The sequence below is a fragment of the Ictalurus furcatus genome, chromosome 5, assembly GCF_023375685.1.
Source record: "Ictalurus furcatus strain D&B chromosome 5, Billie_1.0, whole genome shotgun sequence".
Classification (NCBI taxonomy): Eukaryota; Metazoa; Chordata; class Actinopteri; order Siluriformes; family Ictaluridae; genus Ictalurus; species Ictalurus furcatus.
The window spans coordinates 19,322,334-19,329,410 of record NC_071259.1 but is presented as its reverse complement, the minus strand read 5'-3'; the positions used below and the strand labels follow the sequence as shown (position 1 = coordinate 19,329,410).

Genomic DNA, 7,077 nt, shown 5'->3' with positions numbered 1-7,077 from the left:
ACCGGAAGTTGTCGGCTATTATTGGTGTGTTGTTATTCCCACTCATATTCGGACAGTTCCCGCCTCCTTCCGCTGGCTTTGCTTGGCGCTGATTGGACAGTGTCTTAGAGCGGCACGCGGTATCTTTCGCGTACGGGTGGGTGAAAACAGTGCGCGCGTGAGTTTGGTGCTAATGATGTTACTGTATTTACTGTGAAAAGCACATTTCAGGTGCTATTGGGTAAGGCTTTATCTTCGTGTGATAACTCATTACCTATAAATGATCACGTTTTGAAATCTTTTGAGTGCCAACTATCTAGGATGTAGATATAATTACTAGGAAATGGATATTCATAATATTACAAGGTTAGTGTAATTCTTATTTTATTTATTGAAATTCATAAACGTCTCATTAGTAGCTTATTATTATTATTATTATTATTATTATTATTATTATTATTATTATTACAACTTATTCAATACGAATTAATTAAAGATTAAGCATTGAGACATTAAGACATCTAAATACATCTCTTGGGCCACATTCCTGGGTTCTGGATACGAAATACGCGGAAGAGTCTGCTTCTCCAAATAAAGTAAGGACAAAACGTTGGGGGTTTATTAAGAATTACACGGACTAGATCATTGTGTTAGTATAAAACATTTCGCTTGCTGTGTCAGGACTTGTACAGTTCTCCCACCTGCTGCGAGTGAATGAAAAAATTCCGATATGGAAACTGTTCCGGTCTGTTTGTGAAAGTCCACCAATCACAACGCAGCGCGCGGATCAGCAAGCCAATCACAACACAGCGCGCGGATCAACAAGCCAATCACAAAACAGCGCGCGGATCAACAAGCCAATCACGACAGGGCGCGCAGCTCAACGGTTTATGTATATTTTTCCTTGCTCCTGAATGAACATGACTGAGTGTCCTTGTTAACCTTATTGTTAGTCCGTTCGATTGTGGATCTTGACATGAATTAGTTCTCAACTGTCTCCGAAAGTAATATGATGTAATTATTTTACCTGCAGCAGGAAAGGTCTGTTTACAGTCAGTGCCTTTCTTCATCATTTTCAATATTTTGTGATATTTTTGTCACATGTTTGGCTCTCCAGATGTTCAAATCAATCTGAATAACTGGTGGGACATTTCAGAGGCTTTTTTTTTTTTTTGTGTTGCTCACTCATTTATTCTGTCACATCATTGTATGTGTAAACAGTTATATGAAGGAGCCTTTATCTATAAAGGGGAGTTAGTGTTGGTGGTAGCAAACAGGGAGATGGTGAGATTAGGAAACAGTGGCATGTGAGAAATAAAGCTTCACTACAGTGCACTGTCGAGTAGCAGTTTTTTCAAACTGAAATGACACACAACGACATGTCTCTTCGGACAAACTAACACACAATTAGCTGGTTTGGAGTTAAGCAGGTAAAGACCATGGAACTAGACAACACATCAGGTGTCTTTTTTTTTTTAAGTAAATCTAAGTAAAGTACATTGCAGGACACATATTCACATCTAGGGAGAAAATAGAGAGTTGCCAGTCCCCTTCCCAGCATGTTTTTTGGGCATTGGGAAAAAAAGAGAACCCAGAGGAAACCCACACGGACACAGGGTAACATGTGAAAGTCCATGCAGACAGTAACCTGAGCTTAGGAGGATCCAACCAGGGACAATGAAGCTGTGAGGTGTCATTATTATCATTATTATTATTATGTCGGAAAAAAAGGTGTTTTAAGTCCTTGGTTGCTCATATTCTTAGTCACACTGAAATATTGTTTATACAAATAATTCAAATGATGATATATTGGGCATTTTGAGAGAAACTTTTCAGTTGTACTGACATAAAATGATAATAGTATGTCAGTTGGAGATCCATTGCTGAGTAGTGAACAGAAGATGTCAGTTAGATACTGCATTTTCTACTCAAAGATCACTATGCTGCAAATGATATACCATTTTTCCTTGTTCAGGAATACCCATGATCACTGCAGTGCTGGCTAATATAACACCAGTGTGAGATCCTGTCATAGTAGCCCTGCTGTTAATCCTCTACATTGCTGAAATGACCCTTGAAATCCCTTATGAATTTCAAATTGTCATTGTGGTTAACCCGCTTACGAGAAGACTAATGAACACCAAACCTGCTTCTTGGTCTCCTGAATTTGCCCTGTACTTATTTTGAACATCTACAATGTTCCTATATGTCTACATTCCTGTAATGCCCTATTACAGTCCTGATAGACCTTCTTTTTCTCTTTTTTTTATTCTGGGATTCACAAAATAGCATATTTTGATTATATTTCAGCACACATATTCAATATATATGCAGTATATTCAAACAAATTGGTGAAGCCTGCATGGCTTTTCTCAGTGTTAATAGATGACAGATCTGTGCGTGTTTCTCTCCTTGTTGACCCTTCCGTCTGCGTCTCCAACCAAGTAGCAGTGAACATGCACAAACAGCTGGGCCACAGCGTCCACAGAACCACGATCGAATACCACCCAGCCAGCAAAGGAGAACCGGACAAAGACGCCCAAGGCAAAATCCTGCCTCCCCAAACTCACACCTTACTATTGTAATGATATCTCATATATTTCAATCAGTGGCACCTTGGCAAATGACAAACCCCATCCCTGCGACTGCTTTCATCTCCACACAGACCCGAGGAAAGCGCCACCGAGAGACAGAGAAGAAGTCCATCACTCCACCCCCGCATCCCATCCGACCAGAAGACACAGAACAACACCGTACAGTGGTTGTCTGACTCTCTCACCCACCCCACACCGGGAAAACAAAGTTCAGTCCACTTCACCTCTTCTCCAACTGCAAACCCACCGCCAGAGGGCCACCGCTCTGCAAATGCTATTCACAAGAAGCCCCACTTGCTCCACTACCTCTGCATCACCCTGTCCAAGAATGAAACAAAACACAACTCACCCTCATTCTGAATGCCAGTCAGACCACCTGGCTGAGCAGAAGCCGACAAATCAACCCGTGGGTGAAACAACCAGCATGCACAGATAATCCCCTCAGAATCAGGAACACACAGCCACACGGAAACTCCGACAAAAATGAACTCCAGCACACAACTGTATACAGTGCCCTCCAATAATATTGGCACCCTTGGTAAATATGGGTAAAGAAGGCTGTGAAAAATTGTAAATGGTGCACTTATATAGCACTTTTATCCAAAACGCTTTACACTGTGTTTCATTCGCACACACACACACCAATGGTAGCAGAGCTGCCATGCAAGGCGCTAACTTGCCATCGGGAGCAACTTGGGGTTCAGTGTCTTGCCCAAGGACACTTTGTCATGTGGAGTCACGTGGGCCGGGAATCGAACCACCAACCCTACGATTGGTGGACAACCCACTCTACCACCTGAGCCACAGCCGCCCCAAAAATTGTCTTTGTTGTTTAACATTTCGATCTTTTTCTTGAAATAATTCACAAAAATACTCTGCTCTCATGGATATCAAACAATTGCAAACACAACACAGGTTTATCAAAATAAAAGTCTTTTAAATAAAAAATATAGGTGTGCAACAATTATTGGCACCCTTTTAGTCGATATTTAATACTACCTCCCTTTGCTAAGATAACAGATCTGAGTCTTCTATAATGCCTGATGAGTTTGGAGAATACATGACAAGGGATCTGAGACCATTCCTCCATACAGAATCTCTCCAGATCCTTCAAGTTTCATGATTAATTTAACAAAAGATCAAAAGTAAGTAAATTTTATTTATAAAACACATTCTGTCTCTTGTTCCTTCTGAGGCTCGTCCTGTTGCTGCTGCTGCTTCTTCCACATCTTGGCCATGGCATCCTCCGGGAAGATGTAGCTGTAATATTCTTCCCATCCTGCGTCCGACCCATCCTCTGCCATGAGCTTCCTCCTCTTCTTCACCTTCTCGGGCATGAGCTTCCTTACTCGGTCCTTGTTGGCCACGGTGCCGAACTCCTGCTCGAAATCGTTCCATGCCTCGAGCAGTATGAGCCTCTCCTCCTTCTCCTCACACATGCGCAGGCTGCAGTTAGCTTCCTCGTAGACCTGCCTGCACCGCTGCAGTCGCTCCTCATCTTCAATCGACAGCTCAAACTGTGCATAACTGATCCATACCTTGAGGTGCTGTGTGCACTGCAAGAGCCCCTTATAAAGCCCACACGTGTTGCCAGACTCCTCCTGCTCAATTTGAAAGTCCATATAAGATTTCCAGAGCAGCTCTGGCATGTCGAGGCGAGGCTGACCGATAGCCAGCTCGAATATGGCACTCTTTCGATCTCTCCCAGGATTGTCTCCAGCTCAGCAAACTTGATCCAGGCGGTGCAGTTCTCCGGGCTGAACTACTGGTACTTCTCGTAGAGCTTCCTGCAATGGTTGAACTCTCTGAGCTGCAGCTCCAGCTCGATGTAGCCCTTAAACAGCTTGTTTTTTGGGCATTTCCCAATGCCTGTGCCCAGGCATCGTCTGGCATTCTGCAGGTTCTTCCGGCGGACTTCAAACTGGCCGTAGAGCAGCCAGATTTTAGCAAAGGTGAACTTTTTGTGAGGGATGAGCACCAGACATGCCTGATACACCTGTCTCGTCCTTTCAGGGTCCTTGACCTCCAGCTCCTCAAAGAGAGCGTAGTTGATCCACAGGTAAATGTAGTGTCTCCAGTGTCTCTTCTCCGTGATGGGGGGACCGTTGGCGATGGCTTGTTCGTACACCTTTTGGACCGTGTCGGCGTCGTTCCCCACCGGCCGCCGGTAATTGAACCAGGCGTCGTAGTTGTGTGGGTTCACTTTAACTTCCTCCTCATACTGAAATCTCCTCTTGCTGACGATGATGTCCTCGATTCCTCTCCTGTCTCCGAACTTCTTCTCAAACACTGTGTAGTTCTTGAAAAGCTCCTGGTCCTGCTGTTTGGGGATGCTGTCCAGGGCGTACTTATAGATCACCCGAACACCCTCAAACTCTTTCTGTTTTTCCTCGAATTTAGCGAAAGCCACACAGAGGTTTTCATCCATATATTCCTCGGCGAAGAACTCGACAGCCCTCTCGTACACTTTTCTCGCGTGCGCAATGTAACCATGTTGATCTTCGAAGCAGGCGTATATGATCCAGTTCTTCACTTCGGGGTGGACCATCACAAATCTCTCATAAATGCAGCAGGCTTTCTGCACCTCCTTATAGCGCAGCACAAAGTTGATGTAAGAGTGCCATGCCTGCTCCTCCGGCACCCACTCCATCCAGCACTCAAACACCTGCCTGCAGCCTGCTATGTTCCTCAGCTTCTCCTCCATGTAGGTGTATTTATATCAGAACTGGTTGACTCAAGGCAGGATGGATATGGCTCGGTCCCAGATGTTGCGGGCGTGATTGACCTGTCGGTTCTTCATCTCCATCTCGGTGTATTTCAGCCACAGTATGATATTCTGGTAATCCACATCCAACGCTCGCTCGTAGATAGAACAAGCTCTCTGCACTTCCTTCAGACTCTCCTCCCATTGTGCGTACTTGATCCAGTTTCTTATGACAGTCCTGTTCTTTCTGATATGGTCTTCAAATCCCTTGAGTTTTCGTAATTTGTAATCGTTTAACTCCTCTTCATCAGTGATCTTCTGTTTGGGTAGAGGGGGGAGTAGACCAAGTTCTCGTTCCTTGGCTTCTCGGAGCAGCTGCTCGGCCGTGATCTGCACCTCAGCCGGGGCTTTATTCTTCACCTTTGCCACTTTCGGTATTCTCTGCTCCCCTGCCACGGTGAACGCCATGACTCAAAAATATTATCTTACCACACACAAAAAATGAAGATAAAATGAGTTTACAGCATTCAATTTGTTAACGCAAACACAAAACACTCAACGCTATTTTATCAAAACCAAGTTTTCTGCCATAATTTTTTGGTGGGGGGCCAACTTCACGCAGGTTAGTTTAAACTGTATGTAGACTAAGCATCTCGTTACCATGGTCATCAAACATCATGACGTGTGTGACGTAAACGGTTACCGTGCAACAGTTACGTTCGACGTTCGATTTCTATTGCGCAATCTTTTGTGAGCAGCCAATCATAGCGAAGAAGGCAGGACTTGACGTAATACGGGTGGGGAAAATCATCCATGGAGAAAAGTTATGGCACAAATGGAGCACAAACAATTGAGACTATTTGGGGTGAATTTGGAGCATGTGGGGGGCTGAGTGACCCCAGAATAACCTATAAATATTCTTTTAATATTTCCAGAACCGAAGCAGCACAAACTAAATTTTTTACGCCAAAAACCAGCACAAACGGAGCACAAACGATTGAGACTATTTTGCTGACGTTTTGCGTTGGGTGGGGGGCCAACTTCATGCAGGTTATTTAGAGCTATGGTATTTTGACTGTGCTTTGCCTCTTGATTACATCTTGGATCTTGTTTTGGATTTGTCTGTCTGTCAAGTGTCTTTTGATAGTGACCTGGACTGCTTTGACTGGGATTTGCCTGCCAATAAATGTGGCTCCTTACTCTGCCTTACAGACATTGAATGCATTTTATTTCTAAACACATCACGTCTAAACTAGCAAACAATGAATGATGGATCTATTTAGCTAGCTCTGACTTTAACCACTCTTACACTGTTTTTTTTTTACACTGTATTTTAAAAACCACTGAACTCAACTCATGACCCAAGAATTCTTTTATGATGTGTAATTTTTGTCTGCAACAGGAAAATCCAGCCAAAAATCATACAGTAGAAAGTCAGTTTAGCTTTCGAATTCTTTGTTTGTGAGCAGTCAGCGGTCTTAGAATGTATGATGTGACATGCTGACAGGTGGCAGATGTAGTGCCAATCACTACGTTTACATGGACAACAGTAATCTAATTATTGACCTTACTCTGAGTAAGATAATAATGTGATTAAGGTGTCACTTTTAGAATACTCCTGTCATGTTCCCGTTTTACATGTTATAGAACATAATTAGATTAACAGTCCGCATCATTACGTCACTGCCGCAATGCCGTCCGATGTCCCTCCAGAATTTCACATATCAACATACAGTTTGTCTTCGTTATGGTACCTTATAATACAGTTTTGGGTGATTTTATTTAATTTTTTTACGGACA

At 43.4% G+C, this 7,077-nt stretch overlaps 1 pseudogene; it reads right to left on the bottom strand.

Annotated features, from left to right (window-relative positions):
- Window positions 1–3,610: 3,610 nt before the first annotated feature.
- LOC128607247 (crooked neck-like protein 1) lies at window positions 3,611–5,881 on the bottom strand (annotated as a pseudogene).
- Window positions 5,882–7,077: the final 1,196 nt, after the last annotated feature.